Raw genomic sequence first — 20,035 nt, 5'->3', positions numbered from 1 at the left:
TATATATATATATATATACGCGTACAAATTTACTGCGTTTAATTAAATTAAGTGTTTGACTTGATCTCAATCCCGCCAACTCGGCGCGGCGGCGAAATTACTCTGCGCTATCTCGCAATCTCGATTTATATGCGGCGAACTATATCTAACTTGTACATTACCGGGGGATCCGCAGTATAAGACTGAAATATTCCGATAGAATCTCATCTTGCGGATTTTGGATTGTAACCACAATGTGGCCGCCTGGATTGGCCGTTAACGAACGGCGAATAGTGCTCCGTCGGGGATTTACGCCGGTATTCGCGCGCGCGCACAAGAGCACAATCGACATTGCTCGCAAAATTATTGAATACGAGAATATACACCTCGTTTCGCGGTCAGTCGACGAGATCTTTGGGCGTCGCCGAGAGCGAAATAGTTCTCGGTGTGTGTGTGCGAATTTTACACGCGCAAATGTTACTGTGTGTTTCACATGAAAGCTGAAAAACAAAAAAAAAACAAACACAAACTAGAAAAAGAGCATGTGAAAAAATACGAAAGAGAATTTTATATATGTTTCGCTTCTCTCCCGTGTTTTACTCGTTTTCTCAGTTCTCTCTCGTATCTCTCGTTTGTGATTTGAATCTCGACGATTTTGCAATCTGATTCTTCGTCTCTCTATAAACAACGAGAGAACGAGAAGGTCGCGCGTTGCGCTCTCGCGCGCGTCACGTGCGCAATTCGCTCGCATCTGATCGCGCGGAAAAAAGTCGAAAAAGCGAATCCGCGAGAGAGAGAGAGAGAGTTTTTCCGTTTTCATCGAACCGCGTCTCATATTCTCCCGCCATTACGCCGGTGCATAAAGCAGCTGGCGACGCTTTGTTGTTGTTGTCGTCGTTGTTTCGCGCACACAAATAAAAAAACTTTCGGTTTTGAATGAAGATTCCCCGCGCGCGTCTGTTTTCGCGATTATAAAACAGATGACGCGCGACTCTATGTGAATTTGTTCTCGCAGATAAGGGGAAAACTGCGGCGCGCCCACTGTGGTGCGAGATTAATTATCAGAGCCGACACTTCGCGCTCGCCGGAGCTTGAGTTTTTAAGTTCATTCGCAACTCGACTCGACTTAAACGCATACATTTCTCTTGTCAGATCCTGATTATTACGCGCGCAAAAAAAAAAAAAGGACTCGAATTGCGAGCATTTACGTGAAAGTCGCGAGACAAACTAAATTCCTCGCTCGGTGATAACTCGACGAGAGCTCATCGCACACACGTTCGTTCGCACATCTCGCGCGGGAATAAAAATTTTTATGTTTTTGATACAAAAAATTTGTTTATTTATACGACATCCGAATTTTTCTTGCATTTTCACGCGCAATATTCCACCCACCGAAGGATTAATCATCTGGAGGTTAAGCACCTAAAATCCGGGACGGGATTTACTCGCGCCAGGCTCTTTCAAATTTGTAATGGACTTTTTGTCGAAAATTTGTGCGCGCGGCGGTTCTGCGGGACCAAAGCCCCGCTGCTTCAAAGACGAGGAAGAAAGCGAGCTTTTCCCCGACTTGAAAGCCCCGATAGACCCCCTGAGCGCGGGGGACGGGCCAAGTTCTCGGGTTAAAACTTGGTAATCCCGCTCCCCCTAATTATTTAGGCTAATAGGCGAAAGTTTTCGCCGGCAGTCGCGTTGATTAATTGGCAAATAGTCGATTCTCGAAGCCGTTTTTCCGGCTCGGCGAATCTCTCGACGCGTGTTGTGATTTCGATCGGTAACGAATCCTCAAACAAGTTCTTCTTACATAAGTAAATACGTTTCTACTTTGAGTCTCGAGACTCGCGAATTTTATTCTTACTGTACGTCAGTATAATAATACAAGTCTTTGCGTCTTTCTTTCTTAAAGCGACAAGAGAAACGAGACATGTCGTGACACACACACACACACACAATTGGCTCGAGTGCCTGCGTGTGTAACATCTCTCTCGGCCTCACGGTAGATTGTGAAAAAACGCCGCTTTATGTGTAAATGAACTCGCGGGCAGTACTTGAACTCTCCTTTACCGCGCTTTGCGCGAGAGAATGGTGTCAAAACGCCGGCGTGAATAAACAGTGCATTCTTCAGTGTGTTATCCGTTCCTTCATCTTCCGCCATGCAATGCATAACAACGGCGAAACTCCTACGTTTCTTCTCAAGACGCAATTGTTTGCCCAGGGTTCGTTGCCGCAATTTGTTTCGCTGTCACCTGTCCATAATTTTTCACAGAATAAAAACGCGCGCCCCGCGTTACGCGAATAATAAATCCACGGAAGAGAGGAGAAAAAAAAGAATATCAGATATATATATATGTATATGTACGTTCCCGTTAATTTCGCGTATCGTTTCTTTTTCTTCCGCGGAATGTATAATTAATTAACTAATATGGGTAATATGCAAATGTTCGTTTTACAAATCCATCTTCATTCAAAGAAGTTTTACGTCACGCAAGTGTTGGACGTTAAATGGCGACTCGATATTGTAAAATGAATGTGTTTGTTGTTGCGAAAATTAAATAATTCAAATTTCAAGAAATCGGATAAAATTGGAGCAATTAGTGTTAACTTCGTTAACAAGTCAATCGCGATCGCGAACGTTCGATTTGTATAAAAGTTTTTTTACGCGTTTTTTTACGCCATGAAACAGAGAGATACTTTGTGTGCGTTATCTTGGAAATGGTAACGTCAATTTCCGCCGGGGAACGATCGGACGATGAATAAATAGGTACACAGCGTGTGTGGAGGAGATGCGCGCGCAAGACAGGGAAATGTCTTCCCAGTCAAACACATTCAATAATTTGCGAATCCTTTTGAGACGCGCGCAATAGGATTTACCTCACTTCGTCGTCTTCTTGCCGTTCGTCTTTTCGCTCTGCGACAGGAAGGGAGAAGCCTAAGTTTAGTCCCGCTTACGTATTCCCCTTGCTGCTTACCGGAGCAAGCTCTCCGCGCCCTCCGCCCTCTACGTCGGAGGGCTATAACGAAATCTATGTGTCGAATCAATTTTGCACGAGGCTTCCGGGATCTTTCACGACTTTTGGCGTAGCTTTTCGTCCGTGCCGTGACGCGCGAGAGACGCGACAAAGACGAAGGGTGACGCGTCCGCCCGTTCTTGCGCGACAACGGAGAAAAGAGAGCCGCTAGGACCCGTTGCATTATTCAGCAAACGCATACCGGAGCGTTAGCGGATACGGGAAACGTTTCTTATTTTCGCAAACTCCGCTCTCTCTCTCTCTCTCTCTCGCTGTCGTGGCGCGAATTTGTCGTGTCGCGCGCGATGGACGGTGTATACATCGACCGATACAAGCGCGACCATCCCCGACGTGGATTAAGCGAGTCGGAAAATGCAAGAAACGTGAGTCGAGCGACGCTTCGCTTTGAATCCATCGGGGGAAAAAAAGACAAAAAAAAAAAAAAAAACAACAAAATCGCCGCGCAACGCGAAAATAGTCAAAGACACAAACGTGAATATGAAGTAATTTTTTTCTACACGCGCGACGCGCTTACTCGCTTCGTCGCGATTGATGTTTGCTTAAAAAATTGTTTTTGCGTCTCGTGAACAAATGTTTTTTTTTTTTTTTTTTTTTTAAATGAGCGAAAATAAATTTACGAATTTAATTTTAATTCCGCCCGCGCGGGAACGTGTGTATGTGTGTTTTGTGTTTTTAAAAATAATATAAAATTTTATAAAAGACGTATAATACCTATACGTGTGCGCGCGGAGTAAACTCTCGATTGTGTTGGGCGTCGCACACTCGGCGAGTTATTCTCATGATGTGAAAATCAACACACTCGGACGAAAAATATTGACGTGTTTTCTGTAACTTTTTGTCAATGGGAGTCGAGAGCACTCTGAAATCTACTCTGCGAAAAATCCGCGTCAGAATAAAAAGCGCGTCGCGTGCTACCTCGCCCGCTAGCTCGTACATCACGTGCGCGAATGGAAAACAAACCGCGCGCGCGCGCGCGCGCGTTGTTTCGCGCAGGTATCAAACTCGATGAGAACACAATACTTAAAATTTGTTGTCGGGTTCGAATTTCGCCACCTTTGTTTCGAGATTTACGAACTCACGAAGTTTCCCTTTTTTTTTACCGGCGTAATTTTTTTTTTTTTACTTTTTTTTAAATATAATTTCAATATCGAACGCACGCACACGCGCAAAGAAAACGTCTCGCGCATTTTCTTTCTTTCTTATAATAATATTATACAATTTTTCCCGCTCGTCTGACGCGGTGAAAGACGCTTTAAATCGAAGGGTTTTTTTTTCTTATGAATCTCTCGATGGAGAAACGAATATCGATTCTCTCTCGAAGATGTAAAACCTCAGCGCGCGCGCCGCGCAAATGTCGTTCATATTCATGTCCACGAGTTTTTAATCGTACTTATCGCTCACGCAACATCAAGCCTTCCCGGTTTTACCATGATCACAGGCAACATTAAGGGTATGAAAATCATACCGGGGGATATATCGTGTAGCGCGCGCGTCGCGCAAGAGTATTTTCAATCCCGCATCATGGATTGCGTTTCATAGAAACAGGAGACATCAAACGCATGCAAAATGAGAAATCAAAGCTTGCTGAAAATATACCGGCAAAAGGAATAAAAAAAAAAAAAAAAAAAAAAAAAAANACAGCGGAATGACGCGGCGGGATGCTGTCACAAGTTTTATTTCGGGAAAGGGGAAGGTTGGAGGGCGAATATTTTTCGACACGCTCGGAAATTACGCGCGAGTAATTTTTTTTTTTTTTTTTTTTTTTTTTTGGACGTGATGAATATTTTTTCAAATAACACAATTTGTTATATAAATGCGTATCATAAAGCCGGACAATAAATTTAAAAATTTTAAGTTGCGCTTTAATCATGAAAACGTAAAATAATATAAAGCGCGGGAGCGCGCCGCGCGCGTCTGTCATAAAATAAATGTATTTTAAAAACAACAAATTGTGATCAAAATATCTCTTTTAGTCGTAAAAATTAGCAACGTCACCGTGCCCGATAGAAGGTTTTAAATTTCTACTAAATTGTCGATTTGCATATATATATATATATACACATATACACACATATTTATAATAATAACGTAATTCAATATTTAGCGTGTAACTAATTGTTAACTCTTCTCTCGCGTTGTTTAATTATTATTTATATAATTACAGTGTGTATTAATCCACGCAGCTGTGTGTCTGTAATTAAACAATTAACTCGCCCCGTGCTGTTAACGCAATACGTTTAATACGGACACGCGAATGTGTGATATATATATCTATCTCGCGTATTTTCAAAGTTCAACATATCATACGTATATAATTCTTTACATCTCGTCGTTTTGTACGGCATAATGGCGCACGATATCAATCTGGCCTTACCGAGCAGTAGCAACGTCTATCGATATAGACGCGTCTCCTGCATCTATATATCGCCATCGCGCGTATATTCCACGTTATCCGCTCAGCAAGCGTGATCTGTCTGCACCAAAGGCGGATAGATTAGAACCGTAGAAACACGGCGGGAAGGGGGGGGAGGAGGGAGGATAGAAGCGCGCGGGAGAAAGAAGAAGAGAGAGACGGGCGAGAGACGCATTAATTCCGAGAGCTGCGAGAGACGAGCCGAGCTTCTGACATTAGTTACCTGACATTCGGATCGGGGGGGGGCGCCCGTTATTAATCTTAATCTCGATACTATGAGGGCGCGCGCGCGCGGACTATTCGTTATACCGAGGGCGAGTAGAACGGACTCGCGTCGTGACATTTCGCCCGTCCCCGCGCCGATGTCGCATCGCGACATCGATCTCGCAAACGAGCGCACGCGAATTCTTCTTTTTTTTTTTTTTCTTCGATCTCTTTTCGTTACGCCGAGGACTAACCACCACCGTCGCTCTCGGATGACGAAGAGAAACGAGCTTGTTGCGACGGCAACAACTCGAAGAAAACAAAAAAAAAAAAAAAAAAAAATAAGAAAGACCCAAAGAAGAAAGATATTGACCGTGCAAAAAGACCAGAAGAAACAAGACGAGAGAGTGTCCGAGTGAGAAAGAAAAATCCGATCGCGAGACAAAGGGTCTCGAACTTCGGGAAAGAGAACGTGAATCGTCTTGCCAGGAAAATAAGGGCAGATAAGGAAGGGAATAAAAGTAGCAGATTGAAAGTCATTGTTCTCTCTCTCGCGCTCTCTTTTTTTCTCTCTCTCTCTCTCTTTTTCTGAAAGATGATCGATATGTGCAAGCTCCCGTGTCGTGTACAAACGGGAGATGTTTTTCGTCTCGCATCTCGTAAAACTTGGAATCATTTTCGAGAACCATTAATCGCCTCCCTCCCCCCCCGCGTAAAAGAGGAAACAGCTGAGGTGCAGTTTGAAGTCACATAATAAAAACTATATTAAAACAATGGCAGAATGGGTCTCTCAAGAGAAAGAGCCACTTTAAAATTTAAAATCCGCTGAAAGTATAAATGAATCTGAACGTTTATATCCTCCGTTCTCTCCTTCGGGAGACGATTGAAAAACTTAGTCGAATAATTCCAAGTGAGCGGAAGCGAATCAGCGCGAGCGCGAGCGCGAGCGATTTTAATTTAAAACTGATAGATTTCTCTTCTTTTATTTGCTTGTGCCCCCTCCCCCCTCCCCCCTCTTCTCGATATTACTGTATTCTAATAAAAACAAAATTAGTTTTCGGGAATTTAGTCGGGAGTATAGCGCGCGATAAAACGTTGCACCAGATTATTGCTTAACATTCCTTTAGGACGTTTAACGCCGCGAGCGTAGCTCGAGAAGAGGATTCCTTGTTTCTGGCGAAGGCGTAAGATTTGTAAGCGCAAAGCGACGCTCCAATTTCGAAGTGATACACATGGCCCCGTCCCATTTGTTCAGCGAGCTGTTTTGTTGAAAATTGTAAGGCAATTAGAGCGAGCATATATTTGTTTACTATTTAGTCAATTTAAACAAACGCGACCAAGTTGCTTGCAAGCGAGTTTCGATATTGGTTGTTTACGTCCCGTAAGGACGAGTTGACAAATATTACGTGCGACAAATATTTTAAGAAAAAACTATATAATAAAATTATAATAAAAATATTTTTGGGGAGGAAACAATATAAATTCACGTTTAAATTTAAAAATCTATTTTTTATAATTACAAATGAGGGGAAAGTAATTTGTGAGATACGCGCATTGGTGCGTGCAATTCTCACGTTCACAGATATCACGCGCGCGTGCCGCGATTTAATCGGATAAAGCGCATTGTGCAAAGACGCTATTTTGTGATAGCTCCATATAGCTTGTGTGCGTTGGATCGTTTCAAACCGCGCTGCACTAAAATGTGTTTTACGATCGTTGTTATATAGCAAAAATTACCACGCTGTGAGTTTTACGAGCCCTTTCCCCCATATGGAAGAAGATTATAGCGTCGCGGAGAGAGTTTCCGGATTAGAACGTGTAACGACGCGCTCTTTTGAAACGTTTGCGGTCATACATACTTTCGTAGGCAAAAGACATCTTTAAAAAAAAAAATAAATTTAAAAAATAATAGAATACAATTTCTAATATGTTGCATATAGCGTTTTTTCTTTCTTTCTCAACAGACTAGTTGCAGGTGATATTTTTAAGCTTCCAGTTGTCCAAAATAATAATAATAATAATAAAATGATTTAAAAAATCACATCGAGAATAAAATCGGACAATATGTACGCGCGTACGCGTGAATCATCCATATGTGCCATTACTCCAAACGTAATTTCCACCATCGCTCGACGGTGTCACGAAGTGATAAAGTCACCGCGCTAATGGGAGAGCATCAGCGGTGGTCGCATTATCGTCGCGCCCGGTTCGCGAGTTCATTTCGGGAATAAAATCAGCACGGAGGGAGTCTCCGAAAATTGCGCACGGCGGGACAGCCGTCGCTCTGCTGCACAAAACAGGCGCGAAAATGGAACGAACAATTGAAACAACATTGACGACACCTCGCGATTTTCGCACGCATTTACGTATTATAATAATATCGCGAATCGTATCGTTTTTCTTATTTAATAAAAGAAGGATTATAACAAATTCAGATTAATCGCAGAAAGAGAGGAGAGAGAGAGAGAGAGAGAGAGAATTCAGTATTACACGTCGATAACGCAAATATCGCGAAATCGCAGCTATTTTTACGGAGCGAACAAAGAAACGTCTCCGAGACTCCCGTATATTTCCTCCGTCTGACTATGTACGCCACTTTTCCCTGCCAAGTCGGAGCGACGCGTGACGAATTTGCGCGCGCGCACACACATATATATATATGTATGCATACATATATATATATATATATATATATATATATATATANATATATATATATATATATATATATATATATATATATATGTAGTCGCTCCTACGATATCCGGAGCACGCGGGGGAATCGTCGTAAAAATTCACGAAGGTCCGTACCACGTTCGCTCGACTGGTACTCTAAAATCCATTACGAGGACGCGCGGCGCAAGCGCTTCGCGACTAGCGAGTGGGCGCCCGTTCAAACTTTTAATCGGATCGCTTCTCGGCGTTTATTTTTGTTCCGTCTCCGACTCGTTCGTTTTCTCTCTTTCTCTTTCTTTCTCTTGGCGGCTCTCTCCGCGTCTCGCCGTTGTTTCTGCTCCCTCCCCGTCCCCTCCTCGCCGTCGTTCTCACCTTTCACCGCTAAATCGGCTCTTTTCCTACGAGCGAGGTCCCTATACCCAACCAATTCGCCGGAGTCGAAGCTTGTAGCTCGAGCTCTCTTTCTCCGCATGAATGGCGTGAGAGACGACGGCTGGAATTGTGGAAGCGGCGAATACCGTCGCTGATATAAACGCGAAGAGACCCGTCGTCGCCATTCCGTTGTATCGTCGAATCTGCGGTCTAGGTACGCTTCCGTCGTTTCCGGTGAATGAGCGATCAAACAGTTTCCTTTCTATCATCAGAATTATTTTCGAACCGCGCGTTTATTCCCGCCACGTGGAAAATGGGCGAATAATTGTTACATATGCGACATTTTTTTCTATTCGAACGGGTTCTCTCGTCGAGAACCCAACGTTATGTCTCTTTGACGACGTCGTATCAAGAGCTCTGATGTATACAGAGTGTCCCAGAATTGGTGTCACATCTCTCGTAGGCAGGTAGAAGAAGTAAAAGTCTGAGTCCTGAACCATTTTTTTTCTATTATTTATAATAAAGGAGTAATTGTTGAGTAAATCAGAGGCCAATCATCTTTAGCCAGGCGCGTGGCTCACTGACGTGTGACTATTTTTTTCTATTATTTATAATAAAGGAGTAATTGTTGAGTAAATCAGAGGCCAATCAGCGCCGATCTTTAGCCAGGCGCGTGGCTCACTAACGTGCGCCTGGCCAAAGGTCGGCGCTGATCGGCTTGATTTACTCAACAATTACTCCTTTATTATAAATAATAGAAAAAAAATGGTTCAGGACTTTTCGACTCAGTTTTAATCCTTCTACCCGCCTACGAGAGATGTCACACCAATTCTGGGACACCCTGTATATATGTATATTTTTTTTAACGCGACGGCGTTATGTTCACAAAATAGTTCAACGAAATCTTCACGCGCGCGTATAACGTAATATTGTTTCTTATTTGCACACACAAGCAATATAGTCCAATAGTCGAACTAATAAAACTTCATTTTTTACGAGCTGAAATGAAAAGAACAAATCGTAAAAACCGCCGGATATACCGACGTAACGGCTAAGTACACTTCACTTCGACTTTGCCGAGGTTTAGTACATGCATTTGATAGAACGGGCGTGTGTGTGTGTGTGTGTGTGTGTGCAAGCACGACGTAGAACGACATAGCATTCGAGAGAGCGAGCGGGCCTGCGGCGCGGTTTCTCTCTTCTACGCGCGCCATACGGTTTTCCTTTATCAACCTCGGCAGATCCGATAGGGATTACGGTAGACTGGATAGCGCCACTGGATAGAACCGGGGAATAGCATCTCCTGGCTAGGAGGAGATTTCCAGGGGAGATCCTCTTCCTTCGATTCATAAATATCCTCCGGCTATAATACCCCGCTGAAAAGGCTCCCGTGAGTATCTGCGCGATACTCGCTATCAGTACAAGCTACCGTCGATGCGGGCTCTTCGCCCCTCGCGAATCCATTATTCGCAACAGACGAGCGCAAAATTTACTTTCGCGTTTCGTGTTCCGATAACAATCATCTTCGTCTTTCCCCCCCCCCCCCGCGCGTATACACAACGTTTCAAAAACGGTTGATGACCGGATAAACGCGGGCCGTCGCGCGCACCCGCTGATAACAACTCGCGGAATCGCGTCTCTCGAGTGTTGTTGTTGAAGAATTAAGTATCGTTTCCGTGATCGAGATCACGGATTCCGAGCGTGAGATTTAAATGAGCTCGTCGCTCGTTTGATTAAAATCGACGCCTTTTTTTTACTATTTTTTTTTATTTTTGTTTTGGTACTTGCGCGCTCGCGCGTTTCCGCCAACGCAAAATCCAGATTGGCGGATCTTCAATTACTGTTAAGAATGGCGGCACACAATGCGCAATTGTATTTATTTATTTATTTTGAAACAATTAAAGACAACAATAATACGTGTTTGTTTATCTTACAGTTTTTTTACAATTACAAATTAATGATTTGAATTGTCACTCAACTAACAATAAGTTAACGTTGCGGACACGTATTTTTCAACATCAATTTGCGAATCGTTGACTTCTGGATAATTTTATTTGCACAAAAGGGTACATCTCTCTCTCTCTCTCTCTCTCTCAGATACCGTCGTTAATGTTGTCACGAAAATAAGCAATAAAAGCGGCCTCGCGTATTGCTTCTTAGGCGCAAAATAAGTTGGGGGATCGATCGAGCCCCCGTTGCCGGAATCCCCCTTCGAACCGGCAAGTAATATAGAAACTTTGCTTTCGCGTTACGTCTACGCTAGGGTGGCGAGTAAAGTTCTCGGAAAATGTTACGACGGACAAGTTTTTATCTCTCTTCGAAAAGTTGGGGCCATAAGCAGCCGATCTCCATTCGTACAATTCCTATTAAAGAGCGAATTTCGCGTAGCAAAAAGTTAATATTTTCATTTGCGCCGAGCCGTCGTAATCCGAGCCAACTTAATTTTCGATTTATCGAGCGACGAAATGTTGCGAACCGAGTCCCGGTTTACAGCAGCGCGATCTTTCTTTTTTTTTTTTTTTTTTTTTTGTTCCAAGTTAATTAACACGAAAAATGGTGAAAGTTAACGCCGACAAAAGAGCGGACTCGGAGGGGCGCTAACGGAGGGGCTCTCGGCAAGCGCCGTGGAAAATGCTTCAAAAAAAAAAAAAAAAAATGTCAAGAACGAGTTCAGAGCCGAGCTTTATAAATCGCCTTCAAAGGGACATCTTATATATCCGTCGTAAATACAATCGTTCTTACTCTCTCTCTCTCGTACTTTCTCTAAAACGTACTTTCTTCGTAAGAACGTCGAGGAAAACAATGTACCATTGTTACGCGACAAAGGGGCAAACTCTTTAATATTGGCTAATTAACGAAATACCGCTTATTCGGATTTCTTTTAACGCGAGCTTGTGTTACGTTGCTTACGTAAAAGAATTCTTTTCTTTTCTTTTTTTTTTTTTTGTTGCCACGTCGACATTTGCACGAAAATTAATTATTATAGCCGGCTGGCGGCTGTGTTGAAAAATTTTCTTCGCGTCTGTCGCGTTTTAAAGTGCGCGCGGGATCAAAAGGGTTACAGATTACAAAGGATAATTAGTGAACTTCGAGTGCGCGCGTTAACAGATCGCCATTGTAATTGGATCTCCTTCGCTCCCGCGCATTCAAATCATCGGCATGTGAAAATCGCCTTGTCTCTCGATTGCTTTTGTAACAGCGTATATCTTCTTTCATCGAAGACTGTAACATCAATTGGCAGTTCATAACGAGAGTCCGAACACGAAGTTTAATTAATGCAGATGAATCCATTCCGCGCGCTAATTGCAAAATGTAGACTCTACTGTCCGATACTTGTCGGTGCGTGCTCACGTGCCGCATTGATCGAAAATGAAATAACGTGAATTTCTTCGAAATTATTCAGGAGAATTTTTTGCAACACGCAATCTACACTTACGAGTAAATATCTCTTCATATTATATGTATTTGCATATATATATATATATATGCAATATATATATATATATGCATATTATATATATATATATATATATATATAATATAATTACATCTTTAGAGTAAAACCCAGCTATAAAAGGAACCCTACATAAAGAAATCCTAGAAATATAAAACCTTATTATAATAAAAGGAATAAATTTATTTATTTTATACCATAAAAACGAATATCTTGATTATTGGATATCAAATGAATTATTGAACCAGCACATAAAAACAACAATGACTTGAAAATAGCATGAACTTCTAAGTGAAAAAATGATACATACTTAAATCCTACACTCAGAATCATTATTATTAATACTAGCTGCCAGCCCTATATATATATTTTTCACTCTTTTATATTTATTTTGACGATCACACGATGATCAATGTTAGCGCGTTTGTTTTTATTAAAAAATACATGGGAGAGAAGCGTTCCCTGCTCATCAGGCACGTGCCTCATTTGCACACATGTCCACAAATAATTACATCTCAAGAGGTGTAATTACGTCGAGGAGAGCCAATCTTCCATCTATTCTCCTCGTATTCGGTTTACGTGGCGTCGCAACGCGCGGAACATGACGTGAAGTAGAACACGAGAAACGCACCCCGCTGAAAAGGGATAATGATGTATATACCGCTCTAATTAACGTCGACGCTCTTAACTTCAGCCGCAAACCACGAGATGACTCATTAGCGTTATCTGTTTATCGCGTTCTTTTTTTTTTTTTGCGCGCGCGCACGCGCTTCGCGTCGACGTCAGCGAATGTGTGTGCGTGTGTGTGTGTGTGTGTGTGTGCAGAATATAAAAAACGTTTCAATGTAGATGTTTTAAATGAGTAATGGAGCGTGCGCTGCAACGAGCATTATAAAAAAAAAACTCGATTGCGAAATAAGATCTCTCTTCGTGGAAATAGTTAATTGGGATTGTGCAGAAATATATATTTATATAGAAACTCGACGTACAATTTTTTCTTGAATTGTCAAAAATACACAAACGCTTATAAACTGCGCGAGTCGCAAGGAGACTTTAAATTATCATTTCCCGTGAAAAAGAGACAACAATGAATTCTTTACACGTTTAAAAAAAGAGAAAAAACCTTGTTCCGAGTGTAGTGGCACAGACACATTTAAAAGATTGCAATTCAACTGAGAAATTATTTCCAGTTTTTCATTGCGCGCGATAAACAACGAATGAAAATATAAATTTCTTCGTACGTTTGTTCGGCTTTGGAAAACGTATTTGTATTTTTAGTCGCAACCGAAGAGTCGCAAACAAAACGAATAAGTCGTGAATGCTGGGTTTTATGGTTTTTTTTTTTTTTTTGGAGGGTTTTTAATCGACTGTCTCTCTGTAGCATCTTCTATTTCTGGAAAGAACAGCGCTGGAAAATACATCTCACAGTAGCGTCTTATCGATTTTTCTTACTGATAAAGAACAGGTCTGTCGCAAATACTCGCAGCTCTTTGTCTTTTTCAATATTATATAATTGCGACGACAAATATATATATATATATATATATATATATATATATAAGCATAATCATAATGCTTGATGTATCCGCGAACTTTTTTATTACAACGCGTCTCAGTATCTCCATCCACAAAGGTACAGTAAATCTCGGGCGGACAATAGGAGGGGGCGCGACTATTCTTGTGCATTTTCTTCAGTACTTCTTTTATTCCGGCAACAAAGGGATTGCAGGTAGTTATTGCATTCAAATTGCACTGCGAGTTGGGGAAAACCGAGCGACTCTTGACGCCGCGATCTCGCCGGTATATAAGTTCTTCCCTGTGTATTTTCTCAAGCGCACACTGAGACACAATGCAAACTGACGAGCGACGGACAAAGCAAAAAGAGCGAGGGCGGATATGACGATCTATCGCTGTTGCGTAAAATTGATCGACGAACACAAGCCTTTCCTCTTCTTCTTCTTCTTCTCCTCTCGCGCGATCTCTCTTTCCGCGCGTTTTCTCGACTTAATTCCTCAGCTTTCGTCTGCTGCTCGTTATCGAGAAAAACCTATCGATACCCTACTGTACTTTCCGATTAAAAGGTACGAGTTTTGACGAGTCCGCATTAATCTTCGTTTCGATGACTTTGCATTTATCACATCCCGCTCCTTTATCACCATCGTTGACGATTTTTTTCCCCCCCCTCCCCGCAACCCTGTCACTCTCAGCAACTCGAAAAATTTATCTCGTTGCCCGGGAAATAAATGTTTGTTCTTTCTTTTTTTTTTGTTTTTTCGGATTGACGAGCTCTCTCGATCGCGGACTTAAATCGTGCGTGTGGAAAAGCCATTTTCGAAAATCATCGGCTTTAATCCGGTGTTGTATACCTATATCGATCAGTTTGCTCAGCGCGATCTTTAGCGGTCAGTATTAACGCGGATTTCACCTACCGCAAGGTGAAATCCGCTAACATTTGCATAGTGTGGTGTATCGGCCGATCATGTATATACAATGTATATGTACGCAGATCCGTTGCTCTAACACGCAGTAGTTCGCCTCGATGTTGACTCGGGCCCGGGCGTGTGCGACGTATGCCGCGATACCGTATCTCCTTGGCGCGCTGACGAAGGCCCTTACGTGTAAAGTAGTAGAACACGCGTTATACGTCAGACGTGCCAGGTGTGCCACTCAGCGCGGAGTGACTTAGAGGAGGGAAGAGGAGGGGGAGGTCCGCCCGGTTTTCCCGTCCAAGTTTCTCCCTTAAGTACTTTTCGTCTTTAACTACTTCGCTACTACTTCGCTCGATGTCTGTGCAAAATTTACGAACACGTGCGGCACTCTCTCTCTCTCTCTCTCACTCACTCACTCACTCATTCACTTTCTCTCTCTCTCTCTTTTGCATGACTTGCGTATTCTCTCGCGTATGTCTCTCGTTATATTATTATTATGACTTTGATAAAATTTTCTTCTCAACTTGGTGCGTGCGTGCTCGAGATTCGGGCTAAAAAGCACGTTTAAATTTATAATCCGCGTTATCTATTACGGTACGTATAATTAAGTTACGGGGGAACGCGCGCTGAGAATAATAAAACGCGAATATTAAAAACAAAAATTCTGCAAACACGAATAATGTTGGAGTTAAATTTCTCCGCGAAGAGGAGTTAAGGCGATTACACAACTGAGGTATCTTTGAAACTCATCTAGACGTTCTTGCCGTCCTGGCAAGAAGAGAATGTAAGGAACCATTGTGGCCTCTCCAAAAAAAAAAAAAAAAGGATGCAGGAAAAGACCGAGTACGACGGATTTCCTCTTTCAAAGGAAGATGAGCATTCCTTGGGTTACATACATACATCAGCACGAATATACACACACAGAGTTTTACACACACGCGCGCGTATGTAAACTGCATAAACGCCTTCTGCTTTTATATATCTCCTCTACAAAGACTCGTATGCTCCGCTACAAAGACTCGACTCGAGCGCTAAATGAAGAACATTATCATTTGAATACTCCTGAAATTCTGCAAACATTCCGTGCAAGAACTCGTAATTGTTTACGGAAAAAAAAAATGTAGAAAATTGTGAAAAATTGAATTTTTGAATTTTGTAATAATTGAAAAGCACAAATGTAAAAATAAGTTTTTAATCATATAATCACGACACGCGAGTAGGAAATTTTTTATTTGAAGATTAAAAACAAATAATTCTCAAAGACGCGCAAACACGTTTGTTTGAAACTAAACATCAGGGAGTTTGAAACCCGCGCGGATTTCCGCGATTGATTTATTTTTTTGCCCCAACCGCATGATAACTGTGAAACCATCGCGGTTTCCATCAGCTGCCGTTACTACTCGAGAGGAACCGAAGGATGTGTTAGGGTGGAGGGAGGGATAGATGTACTGATATCCCCAACGAGCTCTTGGTAATGCAGAAAGCGTGTCACTGCAACAAATCCGTACTCCCCGGCATTACGTGTCCCCGGGTAAGTGCGGCGGAGTGGTGCTCTCTCAAAGTGCTCGGGGCTCCTTTAACTTACCTGAACGATAAAGTTCTTTGAAAAGTCACCCGTCAGAGCGTATGACGCTATCGCGCGCGCGAGAGAGTTTATTCCCGAAATTTACAAAAATATCAATATTACTCAAAACTCTCGACCTAACAAAACGCTACGATCTCACGTTTCTACGGAACCGTTTGTTTGCGAAGAAATTAAGAACGGACACATTTTCTTTCGATCCGATTATTCGTAATTGAAAAAAATGTGTCTCGTGTTTAAGTGATAAAAAAGACTCTTCCAAACGGTGAATTAGAAAAATGCAAAATTTCAAAATACAACGCACGTGCTGTCGTGTAACTTTTACACACGTAATACACATATGAGAAGTGTCCGAAATAACGCGTGAAAATCAAATTCGAAAAATAATGAGAAAGAGGAGTGGAAAAACAACACGTGACTACAGTCACGTGACTTTGCTTTAGTCACGTGTGTTTGAAAACCGGATTGAAACGCCACAGTACTCGTCAAACTCGAAAAATAGAGAGAGATAGTAGAAAGTGAAAAAACAACACGTGACTAAAGTCACGTGATCGGTAATTTTTATGTAAAATCTCTTTTTCCTGTAATACGGATGGAAATAGTCACCGAGATTTATATTGTTGTTGTAATGCGAATTTTTAACAAGCGAACGCCCGTTCACGAGATACGCGGAAATTTATAATAACGCAATGATCTAATTTATGTTGCGCGTGCTTAACAAATATAACGTAATGCTGATTATCGTCGAAACACACCGTTTCCGCTTGCTCATCGTTTGCACATATGTGTGTGTGTGTGTGTGTGCGTGTGTGCATTTAGATGGGATCGAACGTCATTTTGGCAGGATCAATCGTCATCCCAAAGGGATTAAGCGCTAACTCTGTAAGCCCCCGCGCTTCCATGTTGGATTAAATTTGCACGTTGCGTAAATATGAGGCAATTAATCTGAAATAAATAGCTATTGCGCTTCGCGGAGCGAAGGGATTCAGAGAATATTGAAACACAGTAATGCAAAAATAATATTCATTTCTCTCGATAATGCTTATCGATAAATGTTTTTTTTTTTTTTACCGAGAAACAAATTGTCTCATTTCTTTGTTATTTATTTGTTTGTTTTTTGAGGAATAAAATTCGAATATATCGTGTCACGTGTTGACATCGGACGTTGTTCGATTCGATTTTAAGCCGTACGTTCGACTTCGCGCGTGAAGATTTCAAAACGCTACTGGATAATTATTATTCACGAAACCGAGAATAAAACTATCTTGTTATTATGTGTGTATATTTTATATGTCACAGACTTTGCATAAGCGCGCATTTGAAATTGTCTCGTTTCCCCCTCGGGGAAATGGGAGAAATGCGCATAAGTTTCTTGAAAAATCGGCAGCGATACCGAGGCCGACTCTTTCGCGAAGTCTCCGAAATTGCGAGATTCTATCTTGACAAGAATGTATCTCGCGTTGGCAATGGAGAAAAGCTTTAGTCGCACCTCCGTTCTTTCTCTCTCTCTCTCTCTCTCTCTCTCTCTTCTGCTTTCTTCGAGAAGGATCTTGAGAGCGGGAGAGAAGAACAGCCTGAGGATACTCTTAACGGAACGGTAAATTGCCTGGAAACTGCTGTACTATTTACGGACAGCGTTTTCTCTCCTGCGGACTGCTCGCGCGGTCGATTTCGAAGCTCGCGACTTCCGACTCGTCGAAATCGAAATCGTAAATTTCGAGAAAATTCACAGACATCTTATGCAATATATCGTGGCGGAGAGTTTAGAGATATATATCGGGATAATATTTTCATCCCTTTCTCCCTCTCGCGCTCAAAATAACATTAAAAGCGGAGACGAATTACGCGCTTTGGCTTCTGCGGAATGAAAATAGCTACGACGACGAGCAGGTGTGTCCGCTCTTCTGCGGACGCGATCTCGAATTCCTCGAGCGGTTCCGGAAAACTGCTTTACTTTATGCAAATCAACTTGGCCGGAACGTGATCCGATTAGCGACTTAAACACTTGGCGTACACACACTCCTCGCAAGCCGTGTGGAGAGCCAGATTTAGCGGATGATTAGAGTTTTTCCGGATCTTCACGTGTGAACACGAAAGTTAATTTTTTTCCTCTCTTACGCGCGTTTTCTCGTAACAAAAAAAATAAAATTCGCGCCACCTTGTACGACAAAGCAAAAATTACATAAATTTTCGCATCGCGCTCGGTGTAAAACAATTATTGTTATTACAGAAAGTTTTTTATATTATCAATATCGCATTAATTAATTCTCTTGGTCTTTCATTCAATTTGCAATGATCAATGTCGCATAATATCGGATACGTTATCCGCATATTGTTGGGCGAAAATTAATCAGACCGTTCATGATACCCGATCTGGTTAATTCCCTCATTATCGCTTGAAATATACACCTATTGTGTATTGTAATTACTTATATAGTACATTCAATATTGATGATAATTTTCATGACTTTGACGTTTTATTTACACGTGAGACTGCAATCAACGTTTCAACGGGCGAGTTAATCTGGTGCGAAAAATATATGCGTACAAAAAAAGAAAAAAAAAATATACACGGGGAAAAAAAAGTTTCGCTGTTACACGGCCAGCAAAGAAAAATTTGCCGAGTCTAAACTTTTTGTTTGATCAACAAAATGTTTTGTTGGTTGAAACAAAAAAAATTTAATAGACTCAGTAAATTTTTCTTTGCCGGTCATATATATAGCATAACTAATCTTCTTGCTGTTGCAGCGAAAAAACTTTTTTTTTCCCGCGGCAGTTTGAAAATTACACAAGAGCGAGTTGTGTACTTGAAAAACAATAATTTTAATTAAAAAAACGTTAAGCTTCTACACGGGATAATTATATTTTGCAGAGAAACGGTGTGTGTGTCTCTTCTGTAAGCTCTCTGGACTCTCCGCCAACTATATAATCTTTCTTCGCAAAGATTCGCCCGGTGTATGGAGAGAGGCGCGTGTCGTTCCTCTTTTCGCGACTTGAATGCAACATCAAGAATGAATGAGAACGTCTTCTTGTCGGAAACGTCAAACATGTCTTGTGTCACGACGTTTATTTAGCGAAGTGCACCGTCTCCTTCTTAGTGCTCACCTTTCCCTGGAGCCCTCTTTATCCTTGCTTGTCGGTTGTGCCATCGTATCTGATATAGTCACCGTTATTCACTTCCATCCTATAAAAATATATAGCAGTCGGTCGATATCGTCCAACGTACGGTCGATGGAAGATCGTTGTCCTACGATGGCCGTTTCAGTTCCATCGGGAACGTTCCGAAGCACTATGTCGCTGCCTCTCGCGTTGACTCTCTCGCGGATAATATCGCTTAAAAACGCGCGAGAAGACAAACGGCACTTCGGAAGAGCTTCCGTTCGCGCGCAAAACCAAAAAAAGGTCCAATGTGAAATCTACGGTCGACTTCATCCTTCGACTGTATAACCACAAACTGCCAGTCGATATTTTCACATCTTTTCTCCTGTTTTTTTTTTTTTTTTATCAAAAACTTTACCGTCGCAACGACGTGTAGGAATACGTGCAATTTGTTTCACGAAAGAAGACGCGAAACGTTTATCGAAGAACAAACCGCCATTGCAGAGACGCGTGCGAGGCAAAAAAAAAACATTGTAGTCTCCGATGGATTTTTATGTAAAAAAATTCTTCCGCTTTTTGTAATTATGAGAAGATAAATTTGTAAGAATACCGTCGGAAGAAAAAATGGTAATCTAATAATTCTAGTGTAGAAAACACACGCACATCTACAATTACGCTACGTGTAATTGCTGCATTGTCGTTAAAACTTTTTTCTCCACGAGCGAAGTTTTGCAAATGTTTTTACGTATCCAAACTAACTCCGCTACCTTCTCTCTGGTTTTTTCCTTCGTTAATATCCGT

The 20,035-nt window shown here is 41.8% G+C and overlaps 1 protein-coding gene across 1 annotated transcript in view; it reads left to right on the top strand.

The window, feature by feature from the left end:
• Positions 1 to 20,035, top strand: part of LOC109859166 (leishmanolysin-like peptidase) — a 62,846-nt gene that overhangs the window by 31,517 nt on the left and 11,294 nt on the right. The gene's annotated exons all lie outside the window — the stretch shown is intronic.

The sequence above is a fragment of the Pseudomyrmex gracilis genome, unplaced genomic scaffold (assembly GCF_002006095.1).
Source record: "Pseudomyrmex gracilis isolate BER0280 unplaced genomic scaffold, ASM200609v1 scaffold_244, whole genome shotgun sequence".
Lineage (NCBI taxonomy): Eukaryota > Metazoa > Arthropoda > Insecta > Hymenoptera > Formicidae > Pseudomyrmex > Pseudomyrmex gracilis.
The sequence above is the reverse complement of the archived record's forward strand: the minus strand, read 5'-3'. Positions and strand labels throughout refer to the sequence as shown.